Raw genomic sequence first — 15,459 nt, 5'->3', positions numbered from 1 at the left:
CACTCCCCACCACCACATAAAATAGGCTAATAACAGGCGAGATGCCTTATTTTGCTACTTGCCATGCTTGGAGATCCTTCTCAGGCCTCCTCTTTTCCCCCTTACTTCTCATGGGCAACTCTCTGGCCCACTCATGATGTCATCTTTCCATGTGGAGGGGCCCACACTCATGCGTGAATGTATGTTCACTGTGTCTCTATTTTAAATAAATCCTGCTCTCTCTCACTTGGGCACTATGTGGATGCTTGTGCTTTGGATTCTTATCTCTGTGGGACAAGAACCTAGAATACAGATTAAAATACCTATGCCCATGACACTGGTAGAAGGGAAGGGTGAGACCAGCCTCCAAGGCTGAGCCAAGAGTCATGTCACATATGCTTTAAAAGCAGGTGATAAGAACCAAAGAACATTAGAAGCCCTCTGAGCAATACCGCGACTCTGTATGGAGAAGCCATCTTGCATTTTCCTTCTTTCAAACTCAAAACTTAAAGGTGGATACTGTCTTCGCCATGAAAACATATTTTTCTCTTATAAGAGGAAGCAAAATAAAGTATGTATATTTTCTAGTTTATTTTATAGAAAATTGCCCTACTTCCCCTTGAAGTAGGCAGGCATACAGGCTAAAATTGATTAGATTTGTGAACTGGAAGACCAAGCCTTCGCCACGCCCCTGTGTGACCTCATGCCCCTACCTGGCCAGACCTGGGTGCCAACCAGTCAATCAGGTTAATTATCCACTCCCCTTTGGAAGTAGATTAAAAGCCTGGGGCACAGAGTGTCTGGCAGGAGGCGGGCTTGCTGTAGCCCTGTGCCTCCAGGGCTCATGGCCTTCGGGCCATGAGCCCTAGGCTTCCTGGCCTAGATACTCATCCACGTGGCTGGTTCCTGGTGCTCGGTATGAACCCCCATTCACCTCTCTCTCTTAAATAAAGCTCTCACTCTCTTATGAACCTTCCTCACTAAATAAAAGCTTAAAATGTACTATGCTGCCTCGTTTATCTGTGCCAGTATTTAGAATTCTCCTCTAAATATTAGGTAAGAACACTCTTGGGCTTATTAATATCGGGGATTTATTAATAAGCTCATGGTGAAATCATATGGCACCCCAAATTCCGGTAGCATATGTGGCATCCCAGATAGCACTCTGGGAAACTTTAAAGGGCCACATTTTTGTGTAGATATTAGGGGGTCATGTCTGATTTCACCCACACTTATAACAGGTAACCAAAAAAAATTCATACTTAGAAAGGACAGATTTTCTTTTAAAATATCATTGCTAGGCAGATGGTGGAGGCCCTATACAGGAGAGATTATTGCAATAGGAAAAACACTGTGACTACAGACCTGCAAAAGTCTCAAGAATTAGCCAGAGAGAGGCTTTGTTTTATGGAGAAGAAAGGTTTTAAAAGTATCTTGATTGGATGGTAGGTCAAAGAGTGTTTTACCTTGTGGCCAGCTTATTTTCTGGTAGCGGCCCTTAACGGGGGCATAGTGGAAGTTATCTGCTGTTTCCAATTGAGATTGACCTGAGTTCAAGGGCTTGGGGGAAGGAGGGAAGCCAACCAAATTTTGTCTACAAGCATTTTGCTCCCTTTGATCCATATTCTTTCCTTGACCAACCTGCACTAGGCTCCTTCTGAATCCACTGTTCAGTGAGGCTCAGATTTTGGTCTTCTTGTCTACCGCTGCGCTATCTGCTCTTAGGAAGAAGATTCCTGTTACACCAGTTTCAGCAGAACTCCCCATCAACAATATCGATCATCCTCATCGTCTGATCAGTTTCATCATCCTCCACCATCTTCCAAATGATGTCTCATCTCCCTGGCCTGCCTTCAGCTAGAATCCCCATTGACCCTGATGTTCCTTTTAGTAATTCTCCAACTACTGCCCTTGCCTTGCTCTTTGTCTAGAAATGGTCACACGCATAGGCTTGGGTTCCACCTCTCTCTCCCACTGCAACACCTCATAGGACTCCACACCTATAGTGATGGCCTCCTCCTGATTACAGTCTTCTTCACCTCATTTAACATCATGGATTATATTCTGAAGCAGTAAAAAGCAATTCAATTAGTCATTTATGAGCCAAAGAGTGGGCATTTGCATGGTTTCTGTGTTATGATCTTTTCATAAAGAAAGAATGGGGAATGTATGGATGTTGTCCATGTCCTATAGGAAAAGGGAGGGTTTTATTGCAAGTTTGGGATTCCTTTAAACTTCCTTGTTTTCTAGGAGCAGAAGCAGAGGAGTCACATAAATTCAACTTGTCATGGAATAGCTCCTTCTCTAACAACAAGCCTTGAGATAAGAAAGCAATAGTCATTGTACAAATAAGTTAATTTTGTTGGGGTTTATGTAAATCTATGGAAGGTCTCTATAAAGCCTAAAATACAAAAGTTAATTATAGTCCTGATATAAACTAAATATCAATTAGTGATTGTCATTGACTGGAAACAGTATTAACCATATTGAATATATTATTATCTAACTTTTTTGTCACAATTTTACAAAGACAGTATTAATATATCCATTTTACAGAATAAAATACAGAAGCAAAAAGAAGCCATAAGGCAGATGCCTAAAGCCACAGTTTAAACATCAGACTAAATTCTTATTGTTGAAAAGGTGCCTTTTTTGGCTCTGAAATATAAGAAAAAACAAAGTGTTTTTTCCACTCTGACTCACCATTTAAAATAACACTTCCGACATCTGATGTGGAAAAGTACTTCCCCAGTTCCCAATAATTTTCTAGAAAATGCCTGCTGGGAGTCCTATTGCTATAGCTATAGAGACAGATACGTATCCAAGAAAGAGGTGGAGGAAATACCATTCCTGCTAGGGTTGCCGCTCAAACTCATCCCATGAATGGCAACTTGAAATTGCTATTATAGCAAAGCTGCTGCCCAGAAATAGCACCAGCCAAAAATATCAACATGGCTATTTACTGTGTCGCACTGACAACTTATAGCCTATTATAATTCCATTATAATAAAATTACCACGGCTGACACTCCCACTCCCATTGTGCTCCTGATGCCATGAAAATTCCGACTTCTTATAAAGGCCAGAAAATGTCCAGTCACCAAATTCCTGGAAATGTTTGTCCATTCCTGAAAGGGTTTACTCCCTCCTAAGTGTGTACTTTCACTTTGCTAGTAAATCTAATTCCTCTGCTAAGCTTTGTCTATGTCTTGTCCTTGAGTTCTTTCATATGTCAGAGATAAGAACATGAACCTCTTAAATTCTGAACATTATAACACCTCTTTTTTAAATTTATATAAGTTGAACAAATTTCATGTAGTTCATAGTGATATGAAATACATAGTGATAATTCCACTCTATAACTCCTCTTAATTCCAACACTCTAAGACAGAGTCAGATCCCAAAGGTTGAAGGTTCAGTTCCACAAGACCGCTCCCTCCCCATTTCAGATGCCAGTCATAAGTAATAGATCATCAGCTATACTCTGACCAACCAGCTACATCAGGGGTCTTTCTGCCTTCCCCTTGAGTTCAATTCATTTTCTGTCAGTCACAGAGATCAGGGAAACACTTTGCTTACATGTAGCAGCTGAATGATAGGGAAGGTAAGAAAGAATAAAAAAGCCAGATAAGCTACACAATGTGAGGTCTAGAAAAGTCCTAAGCACAGAAATTTCTGTCCTTGTGAAGTTGAGATGACCATTGTCCCAGCACAAGGATATGTTTGACAATTGGGAAGCTCTCTGAACCCTTAAATTTGGAGAACTTTATGGAGGTTTTATTTATTTCCAGTGTCTCTTCCCTCTCTGGAGAATAGGAGAGGGAGAACTGAATGACCTACTCTTATAATCATGTTTATCTCGTTCTGGTGACCAGACCTTAGTCAAGAGCCCACTGTGAGTTATTTCATTAGGGAAAAAAAGGTGTCCAGTAAATTCCAAAGGATTTAGGAACTCTGAGTCAAGAACTGGGGTCAAAGGCCAAATATTACAGCAAAGTAATTTTCCTAGTGCCCCCATCTAGTAGGGTATTAGGAATTGTGACTCAGGAGATTGGGCCAGAATAAAATATTGGGATCAAAGATTCTTCTAGCACCCCTATCACTCAGAAAACTACAAAGGTGTTAGGTGATCTGTGCTCAGGGCTGGAACCAGAGACCAAGATATATGTATTTCCTATTACTATCTCACACTGGCAGTCAAGCTACGTCAAACATTACATTGACCTGTTAGTGAAACTGAACCCCTATACATGGCCTTGAATGCAAATGTTGGATACCACCAGGCCCCTGCCTCTCAGCCTCTCTCCCTTAGTGTAAGGTGTCTTTGTCCTGTGTTGTGTGTGCATGTGTGTGTTGTTGTTGTTGTTGTTTTAACCTTTTTTTAATTGCAAGTTGGCCTCTTACTAAATTTAACTTACTGAATTGAGGGAGTACTGCAGCCATCACTGGACTCATGTGGTCATTTTTTTCTCCAATAATTACCAACTTGATGGCTGGTATGGTCTCAAAGGGTATCTTCTCAGGGAAATTCCAGGCCCATGGCAGGAAGTAATTACCATCTGCATGTTGTCCTCGGAATGGCTAAAGCCAAACACTGCAGACCAACCAGAAACTTAGGTATGAGCTGAACATCCATTCTCAAGACCCAACTTAAATCTATAAGAAGCTTTGTCCCTATCCCCTCCAGGAGCCTGCAACTTGAGCTACAGCAGCCTAGCTCCTAGTTCTGAACATTGCAATAAGTACCTCCTTTCTCCCAGCATCTCAATGCCAGTGATTTGGCTTTCTGCATGTGGGGCAGACATCTCCAGTCTGGGGGTTCTACAGCAACTCCTCCAACCACTTATCGAGACAGTTCCTTACTATTACCAATTCCTTGGCCAAGTTGAGGCATGTGGCACACTCACATGCTTTGTGATCAATTTAGCAGGAAGAACTGAGACTCTGACTATATTTCATATAGAGAAGGTTAAAAATGTTTTCCTCTACTTCAGTGGTTATGGCTTACAAATCACATGTAATATGAGACAGATAATAAGAAAAATGAGTTTTAGGTATATATGCACACACAAGAGTTCACAAAGAATGTCCTTCAAGGCGGTGGCCACGTGACTGAGGTTTCTAGATAGTCTTGGACTAAGAAAAGGAAAAGGTGTGGGTCCTCTGAGTGGGAAAATCAAGTTTGGGAAAAGGAAGGCAGGAAATGAGCAGTAGAGTTGTCTCGTTAGTCAAGCAAGAAGCTTTGTGGGGCTAGTTACCTCTGGCAGTAGCTCTCTTCTTAGTGTGGCGATCTCTTTACAAATGAAGTTTATGGGGTCTGGAAAGGTAAGTTATTATCTGGGTTGAGTAGTCATTGTATTTCTGGAAAAGGGGGCAGCAACTTCCAGAACTAAGGATCCACCTCTTTTTCTCCCCTTATGTGGTCATTTCTGTAGGTTGTCATGGCAATTGTAACCTGTGATGGCAGGAGGGGGAGAGGTTTTTACTCTGTTAATGCATCACAATGAGGGTATAATGGGACTGGAGGAAAGGTAGTGCATAATCTGGACGCCATTTTGGATTTAACTGATTTGAACCAGTTCTGTTATCTTAATCTTGATTTTGTTCAGCTTACATCCTGGTGGATGGAGCTGAGACTTTCCATATACTATATATCAAAAAACACAGGGGCCGGCGCTGTGGCTCACTTTGTTAATCCTCCGCCTGTGGCGCCAGCATCCCATGTGGGTGCCTGGTATTTATCTCCAAATGGTATCTCCAGATGGTATTTCTCTCCAAATTAAAAACACTCTATACTAAAAATATTAATCTGTCAAGTAGGAGAGTTTTACAATTTCAAATAGATCAAAATTGTATACCTACAACAATTGGAAATTAAACAAAAGTTGCAATGTTGTTTTTAAATGGGTGAAATATTTGAGTCCTAATGAATGTCAATGCACACAGCACAAGAATGAGATCTAAGGGCCGGCGCCATGGCTCACTTGACTAATCCTCCGCCTGCGGCACCGGCACCCTGGGTTCTAGTCCCAGTTGGGGCACTGGATCCTGTCCCGGCTGCTCCTCTTCCAGTCCAACTCTCTGCTGTGGCCCAAAAAGGCAGTGGAGGATGGCCCAAGTGCTTGGTCCCTGCACCTGCATGGGAGATCAGGAGGAAACACCTGGCTCCTGGCTGCGGATAGGCGCAGCGCTGGCCATAGCAGCCATTTGGGGAGTGAACCAACATAAGGAAGACCTTTCTCTCTGTCTCTCTCTTTCACTGTTTATGACTCTACCTGTCAAATAATATGTGTGTGTGTATATATATATATATATATATATATCTCAAAATGGTTGCTTATCTTGGAAAATTATCACACTCATTAACTGCTAATAAAATATCAGGAATCATAATAAGATCTTATTATATTTTCATTTATAAATGTCTATGTCTGCGCTACATTACATAAACTGGATTAGCAAATTGCCATGTAAAATTTAGGTATGGGTAGAAGCCGTGAAATTTGCATACCAAATTAAGGTATAATGAGAAAGGAACAGATGATGACTGTTTTTCTGTTTTGATTTTAAATGTTTGCAAATGTGTGAGTCTACGTTGCTACTTATTTGTATGTATTTTCAACATATTTAAACTAAGAACTACATTATCATGTGAAGATATCTAGTGAAGGGAACAACAGACTGACTTCTAAAAATGCCATCCTGTTTATACAGTGTAAATATTCAACATGGGTTATTTTGGTCAAAACAGTTGTATTTTAGAAAACACAGCATTGCAATCCTCTTTACCCTGATCTTCGACTTTATTCTTTTTATTCACTTCTATCGTTCTAACTTAGTGTAACCATTCATCCAGTTAAATAAATTGTCAAATCTCTGCTATAGGGCAGCCCCTGTGTTGTTTCCTAGAAAATGTTACAAAAAAGAAAGAACATTGCACTCTTATTTATTGGACATTCAATATATTCTAATGAATGTAAATTATAGATGGATAGATGGAGGGATGGATGGATGAGTGGAAGCATCAAGCAAATGTGTTTTTTATGACATCCAGTATACAGCACTGCATTCAGTTTTGCTAGTCATGACAGCAATGCCATCCATCTCCTACAGATCTCTGAATTCCCGTTAGAGGTCTCACCCTTTGCACAAAGCTTTCAAAGCTCCTACAAATTACAACCCCACAATAATATGTTACATAATCACTCACTTATCCAGAGTCTCCTTTTTTTATTCTTTAGGCCTTTATCAAATAACCACTCTGTTCCTAGAATTTCTCTAGGCCTTTGGGTCCATGTCATTATGGATTAAGAACTCAATGAAAAATAGACTTTGGGCAAATAATTTGAAACGTAAAGACTATTTAAAGTTTACAGACTGGCCAGCACCGTGGCTCAACAGGCTAATCCTCCGCCTAATGGCGCCGGCACACTGGGTTCTAGTCCCGGTGGGGGCGCCGGATTCTTTCCTGGTTGCCCCTCTTCCAGGCCAGCTCTCTGTTATGGCCCAGGAGTGCAGTGGAGGATGGCCCAAGTGCTTGGGCCCTGCACCCCATGGGAGACGGTGTGCCAGCCATAGCGCACCAGCCGCGGCGGCCATTGGAGGGTGAACCAATGGCAAAAAGGAAGACTTTTCTCTCTGTCTCTCTTTCTCACTGTCCACTCTGCCTGTCAAAAAAAAAAAAAAAGTTTATAGACTATAAAAGCTCAAGTAATTTTGAGGACAAAATATAAAAAAGACCTGAAAAATTGAAGTTAGCTAGAAGTACATAGGATTATGGGTAGGTGTCAGGTTAGCGTGAAAAGATGTTTCCCAAGAACACCAAATAGGAGAAACTTAAAAAGGCAAGATATAAAGAAGGCTTGTGTGTGCTTGGTATTGTGAACAATGGCTAAGGCAAAGGGTTCAAGAAAAGTTTAGACAGGCCGGCGCCGCGGCTCACTAGGCTAATCCTCCGCCTAGCGGCGCCGGCACACCGGGTTCTAGTCCCGGTCGGGGCGCCGGATTCTGTCCCGGTTGCCCCTCTTCCAGGCCAGCCCTCTGCTGTGGCCCGGGAGTGCAGTGGAGGATGGCCCAGGTGCTTGGGCCCTGCACCCCATGGGAGACCAGGAAAAGCACCTGGCTCCTGGCTCCTGCCATCGGATCAGCGCGGTGCGCCGGCCGCAGCGCGCCGGCCGCGGCAGCCATTGGAGGGTGAACCAACGGCAAAGGAAGACCTTTCTCTCTGTCTCTCTCTCTCACTGTCCACTCTGCCTGTCAAAAAATAAAAAAATAAAAAAATAAAAAAAAAAAAAAAGAAAAGTTTAGACAAATAGGTTAAGCTTAGGTGACACAAAGCTTAGCTCTACCACCTCCTCCAACATGGAAACTCCATACAAGTTCCATGAAGAAAGGAGTCTTGCCTGCTTAGGTTAATTCTGCATCACCCTTTCCTAGTACAGTGTCTGACAAGTTGCAAGTTTCCCATGGACATTGTCAAGTGAGGAATAAAATACTTTTAATATTGTTGGAACTGAACAATACTTAGATTGAAATATTTCATTTTGACAGACATACTCATATTTTTAGGTATAGGCATATATAGCTATAAAGATCGATTTTGACATCTAATTTCTGTTTTGGTTCAGTCTCCTACTTGTAAATTTGCTTCTTATGGTGTTTTAAAATCTCTTAAACAAAATTAATGTAATTATCTTGTTTCTGACAGATAAGTATATTAAAATCTGATATACATTGACTATACATCTAATATGTGGTTGACTATTTAAATATCCTCATATATATTTTGTATATTTGTTATTTAGAAAACCTTTTACTCTCATTCACATTAAATCTCAAAGTAAGGGGCCGGGACTGTGGCGGGTAAAGCCACAACCTGAAGCACCAGCATCCCATATGGGTGCTGGTTTGAGTCCTGGCTGCTCCACTTCCGATCCAGCTCTCTGCTATGGCCTGGAAAATCAGTGGAATATGGCCCAAATCCTTGGGCCCTAGCACCAGTGTGGGAGACCCAGAGGAGGCTCCTGGCTCGTGACTTAGGATCAGCTTAACACCCCAGCTATTGCAGCCATTTGGGGAGTGAACCAGCAGATGGAAGACCTCTCTCTCTCTCTCTCTCTCTCTCTGCCTCAGCCTCAGCCTCTCTGTAGCTCTGCCTTTCAAATAAATGAATAAATCTTTTTAAAAATTTTCAAGGTAAAATATTAAAACAATGTCCCTTAAGAACTTCATTACAACTTGTTGTTCTCTATCATGGAACCAACATTTCTTTCCTTTTAAAAGCTAAATTTATTTATTTTGTGTCTAAATGTTTCATGTGAAGGTTTGACATAATATGCAGCATTGTGCTCATATTCACAATTGTTTTACTTAAGATTTATATACCTGTATGCCATCATAGAAACATTCATTGCCTACAATAGATTCCAGAATTCAACAACTCAGAAAAATCTTACATTTTAAAAATAATTACTTGCTTATTTGAAAAGCAGAGTTACAGAGAGATAGAGACAGAGACTTCCACCCATTGATTCACTCCCCAAATGGCTGCAACAGCCAAGGCTATGCCAGGCTGAAGCCAGGAGCTGGAGCTGCAGAGCAGCTCTCCCCCCTGGATGAAAGCGCACAAGAACTTAGGTCATCTTTCACTGCCTTCTTGGGTGCATCAGCAAGAAGCCGGATCGGAGGTGGAGCAGCTAAGATGCCAACATGAGCCCATATGGGAGGTTGGCATAGCAAATGGTGGCTTAACCCGCTATACCACAACAAGGTCCTCTATAATACACTCTTAATCTGAGATTCCTTGCTCATCTTCAGGAGCACCTGGCCACAAAGACATTGTTTGTAAAACACTGCCTGCATGTCTTTGTATGTTATAGTCAACATGGAAATTTACCATATCTTTTATCACATTCTTGAACAGATTTATCACCTTTTACCAAAAGGTTAAGAACCATTGTCATGACAAAAGATATACTTTCCTCTGATGCTTTATAAATGCACAAAACTTTGCTTTAGAAAATTGACTCCCCCTCACCCAATATGTTCTTAAAGCTATTTTTTTTTATTTATTTGACAGAGTTATAGACAGTGAGAGAGAGAGACAGAGAGAAAGGTCTTCCTTCCGTTGGTTCACTGTCCAAATGGCCACCATGGCCAGCACAGTGCCGATCTGAGGCCAGGGGCCAGGTGCCTCTTTCTGGTCTCCCATGTGGATGCAGGGACCCAAGCACCTGGGCCATCCTCCACTGCCCTCCTGGGCCACAGCAGAGAGTTGGACTGGAAGAGGAGCAACTGGGACTAGAACCCGGCACCCACATGGGATGCTGGCACCATGGGCGGAGGATTAATCAAGTGAGCCATGGCACCAGCCCCAAAGCTAATTTCTTAATAAGACTAGAGCAAAACATGATGATATTGAACCAGTGAAGCGAATTCCACATTTAGAATATCCTGCTATCATATTGCATTGGTAATGTACAGAAGTGTTCATCCCTTTGGCTTTTAATTAATAGTATTTTCCAGTTGGGTCAGATAACAATGATCTTGAACCAGATGTTTTAGACAAATGACTTGCATCAGCTTATCCATATTCCCCAGGGGCACTTAACCGCGAGAAAGTCATTAGTAATGACCTGTCAGGTCCACTTAGAGTAGTCTTAAATAATTGACAGGTTGTCTATTCTGCAGAGCCATCTTTGTAATTCCAGTCTGTATTCACTTCCTTCTCTTGATTCTCAGATTCCTTTTTTCTTGACAAAATACAAGCACCTTGCTCCTATCTTGTTTTTTTCAAAAGGCTTTCAGAAGCTTTTAGAAAACTACATGGATGGCCCATTAACCACAGAGCTGTTCTCTGCAGTCTATGTTAGAAAGTGAGTTTGAGTGGTGGATATAAGAAAATGTTTACTTCTTCCACACTTCAGGTTGTATAGTTTGAGCTCTATAGTGATAAGGTGGAGAAAATTAGTCAGATTACCTGTAACAGAGTGTCTACAAATGATCGTATACTGGTAATATTTCAACTGCTTGAAGTGTTTTTATAGATAGACAGAAATTACCCTTTAAAAGGATTTGCAAACTGAAAGTCTTTAAAAAAAGATTTATTTATTTTATTTGAAAGGCAGAGGGATGGGGGTCGGGATGAGGAGAGAGAAGAGAAAGAGAGAGAGAGAGAGGAAGAGGGAATCTTCCACCTGCTGGTTTACTCCCCAAACGGCTACAACAGCCATTGCTGAATCAGGCTGAAGCTAGGAACCTGGAAATCAATCCAGATCTCTTACATGGGTGGCAGGCGTCAAAGTACCCTTGTTATCATTTCCTGCTTTCAGGGGCATTAACAGAGTTCTGGATCTGAAGTACAGAAGCTGGGACTCAAACTTTCATCCCAACATGGGATGCCGTTGTCCCAGGCAGCAGCTTAACCTGCTATTCCACAATGCAGACCCCAAAACCTAACATCTCAGTTGCTCGGTTTGTAAATATTCTGCAAAGCAATGAAGCTGTAGTGGGTCAAAATTTGCAGCGCTGTCATAACTGTTACATATAAATCTAACTATTAAACAGGGCTACTTAAATTCCTTGCCACAATGTCAGTGGATGTGAAAGAAAAAGAACACATTCATGTGTGACAGCAAACCATAGCGATGCCATCTTCCTCACGTGGCTTTGACCTCTCTCCCTAACTCAGAAGGACACGAACCACCTGCTGATCTAGCTGGCACTGCTCCCAGGTCATAAGGCTTAAGTGCTGTAATAACTCTTTTTGATAAAGTCAGAAAGCCCACAAGAATGCCTAAGAGGTTAGCTCCTAAAGCATATATGAGGGAGTATAGCATCAGCTCCCTGTGGAATTTGAATGCATGACATTTGCTCCATCTACTTCCTTTTGGGGAAAAAATCTCGCCATAGCTTCCTTTTCTTTAAGTGTTTAGAATTTTATTGATGTACTTAAGTTTATTTATTTGAATGTTTTATTTATATATTTAAGTTTATTTTCATATGTTATTTATGTTTTTAAGTTTATTTGAATATATACACATACATATATAGTCACATGTACATATATTCATATACATACATATGCACATAAAATCTTCCATCCCCTTGTTCACTCCTGAAATGTCCAAAACAGGTGGGGCTTTGGTCAGGTGAAATCCAGGATCCTGAACTAAATCCAGGTCTCCCACATGGATGTCAGGTAACCAAGTCCCTGAGTCATCACCTGTTGCCTCCTAGATGTGAATCAGCAGGAATCTGAATCATAAGTGGAGCTTGGACTTGAACACAGACTCTGACTTGTAATATGTTTTCCAAGTGGCACTCTAAACACTAAAGCAAACTCCCAGCCCTTTCTACAGTATTGTTGATCAGATTGCCCACCTGCCTTGATATGGTAGTCTGTAAATTGCTCCAGATGAGCTCCCTGTTCTTGTAGGGAATGTCCTTACTCATTCTTTGTTCTCTGGATTCCATCTCAGTTCCGGCTTTGCATGCTCTGGCCATCATTGGACAACATGTATCAATAAATCAGGTCAGTAATTTGGTGGTGGTTCAGGTCAACAATTAGCCAATCTTAGCTATTCATGGGATATCTGGCAGAGCTTCCTTTTTCTTCAAACATGACCTATATTTTAATTATAAGAATTAAATAATGCAAGGAAGGACAGAGGAAATTATGTAAATAATGAAATATAAAATGTTTAAGGTAATATACATATCTCCACTTTGGTAGTTTTTACATGTTATAATACATGTGTTTTCTTGAAAAATAGAACCATATTCAATTATTCTTTTTCCTTTTTTTTTTTTTTTTTTTTGACAGGCAGAGTGGACAGTCAGAGAGAGAGACAGAGAGAAAGGTCTTCCTTTTGCCATTGGTTCACCACCTGAATGGCAGATGCAGCAGGTGCGCTGCCACCTGAATTCAGCGCCTGAATTCAGGGGACAGACTTCAGCGTCCCGACCGGGACTAGAACCCGGTGTGCCGGCGCCTCAGGCGGAGGATTGCCTACTGAGCAGTGGCGCTGGCCTGCTTTTTCCATTTTTTAAAAGAAACGCATTTGATTATTCAGAATGGGTTTATATTTACCAGAAAAAATTGATAAAATAATGCAGAATGTTTTCAGAACAATCTCACCCAGTTTCCTACATTATTTGCACCCTAGCCACCTGGCTGAGGGAGTGACACATCTGATTCTTCTTTCCATGAGAGAGTACCCACCCCCGCTTTCCCATTCCATACTTACCCTTCTTTGGATGGAAGTTCTTACGTGCAGCGTGAAGGGTTGAGGAGAATTTGTCTCCCCAAAATTCACACAGAAGTTTAAACCCTGTGGTCTTAGTGGTAAAAGCTGGTGGATTAGGGGTCTTAGTGGTAACAGTTGATGGTAAGAGTTGATGGAGAGTTGATCTAATTGTGCAACAGAGAGCTGGATCTGGTAGGAGGTCTTCAGGACGTGGGAGTAGGGGATTCCCTCAGAGGGTTGTCCTTGAGGGATGATTGATTATTTGAATTCAAGTTCTGCCTGGCTATTCCTTCTGCTTTCTAGCTTACCATGTGATTGCTCCTCCATACCTGCCATGAACAGCCTCTAGAGACGGTGGGCAATGGGCCACCTGTAAACTGTAAGCTGAAATAAACCTTTCCTTTCAAAGAAGTTAAACTCATGAAACAGACTAATACACACAGCTACAATGTAGAGGTTAGTTCTCTCTCCTTGAGAATAAGTTAGTAGTATAAATTTTGTACTTCTGCTGCAATTCAGGTTTTTCTTTTTTTCTCTATGTATATATTCAATGATTTCTTATGCCAGTGTACATTCATGGATATGGATTGTATATTTTAGATACAATCCAAAACTATTGGGCTACTCCTAATATTTGAACTGGGGCCAATCTTTCGGTTGGCTCCTGTGTCCCTTTGTTTTAACTTCACTGTCATGGATGTCTTTCTTTTTGTGTGGTGCTTCCATAACGTTCTGGCACTAAAAGGTGTTCCAGGGTCATTTCATATACACAGGGATTTTTGCAAAGTTCACATGCAAAAGTGTTGTATGAAGGGTAGGTATGGTGGCACAGTGGGTTAACCATCTCTTGGGATGCTCACAATCTGTTTCTGTGTGCTGGCTACTGTGGTCCTGACCCAGCTTCCTGCTAATGTGTGTTGGAAGCAGTGGTGGAGGGCTCAAGTACTTAAGTTCCTTGCACCCATGTGAGAGACACAGATGGGACTGCTGGCTCATGGATTTACCCTGGCACAGCCCAGGCTGTTGCAGTCATTTGGGGAGTGAACAGTAGATAGCTTCTCTCTCTCTCTCTCTCTCTCTCTCTCTCTCTCTTTCTCTTTCTCTCACTGTGTCTTTCAAATGAAAAAAATAACTTTTTAAAAATGTGTAATATGAAAGAAGTGCATGGATGTCAAATTTTTTGTAACAAAATTATCTTTTAATTTCACTTTCCACAAACTTTTAGAAGTATTCTCAACTCTTGTGCCATAGAATCAACCATTTTTTCAAGAAGTCCTAATTTTGATGTTTTCATTCATCAACTTATTTGTAAGACATATGCAAGGTTTATTAATTCATGTTTATTTATGTATTTGTTTTACTGTTATGTAGTACCCCATTTATAAATAGTTGATATTTTATGTATTGCTTTTTCTTTCAATGTTTAGATTATGGATAAATGTTTATGAGAAGTAACACTTCAATGGCCATTCTTTAGAGTACATGTAGAAGTGTCTCAAAATTTTAAACCTAGGAGATAAATTACCAGATCATAAATCGTGACTACTTTAATTTTGTTAAAAAGTATCTCGTTGTATTGCAAAAAGGTACAACAATGTGCACCTCTCCTACATTTACAGAATCTAGAGATTCTGTCATTGTTATGAATCTTTGGCATTTTTAGATTTTTTTTCTCTATCTGCTATGTGAAAAGTAATTCTTGTTATTTCATTTTTCAGTTTTCTACTTACTATTTGTTGTATTTCTGTATATGTATTTTAACCATTCCTGCTTTCCCTGCATTTTTTTGCCATTTGCTTAGTAATTTTTGGAGTTAACTATTATTTTAGATATTGGTTACTCATGATTTTGATTGATAGCATTCTTGTAAAATTATCATTTTAATATAGTAATATTTAACAAGCTGTTTATATCATTATATATATATATATAATATATTATTTCCTTGGGTTGGGAGAGGGGATGTTTTCCTATCCCATGGAGACCATAAAGTGTATTTAGATTTTTAGTAAGGGGTATAAGGCTTTGATTTTTAAATGAAAATATTTAAAATAACTAGAACTTATTATACATTGTTTGAGGGTTGAATCACACTTTTTCTTCATTATTGAAATCCAGTTTGCTTAATACAATATTTTTAAAATACTTTATTCTTAACTCATTTATATGTGTGTTAATTCTGTGTATACTAAATTCGTGTATACATATTTCTCTGTCTGAGGGTTCTTTGCAAT

The 15,459-nt window shown here is 40.4% G+C and overlaps 1 long non-coding RNA gene across 1 annotated transcript in view; it reads left to right on the top strand.

Annotated features, from left to right (window-relative positions):
- Positions 1-15,459, top strand: part of LOC127489124 (uncharacterized) — a 32,336-nt gene that overhangs the window by 13,053 nt on the left and 3,824 nt on the right. The window contains exon 3 of the long non-coding RNA XR_011378107.1: positions 2,230-12,510. This is a non-coding gene — a long non-coding RNA (uncharacterized lncRNA). The remainder of the gene's footprint in view (positions 1-2,229; positions 12,511-15,459) is intronic.

This window comes from Oryctolagus cuniculus, chromosome 8, assembly GCF_964237555.1.
Source record: "Oryctolagus cuniculus chromosome 8, mOryCun1.1, whole genome shotgun sequence".
NCBI lineage: Eukaryota > Metazoa > Chordata > Mammalia > Lagomorpha > Leporidae > Oryctolagus > Oryctolagus cuniculus.
The sequence above is the reverse complement of the archived record's forward strand: the minus strand, read 5'-3'. Positions and strand labels throughout refer to the sequence as shown.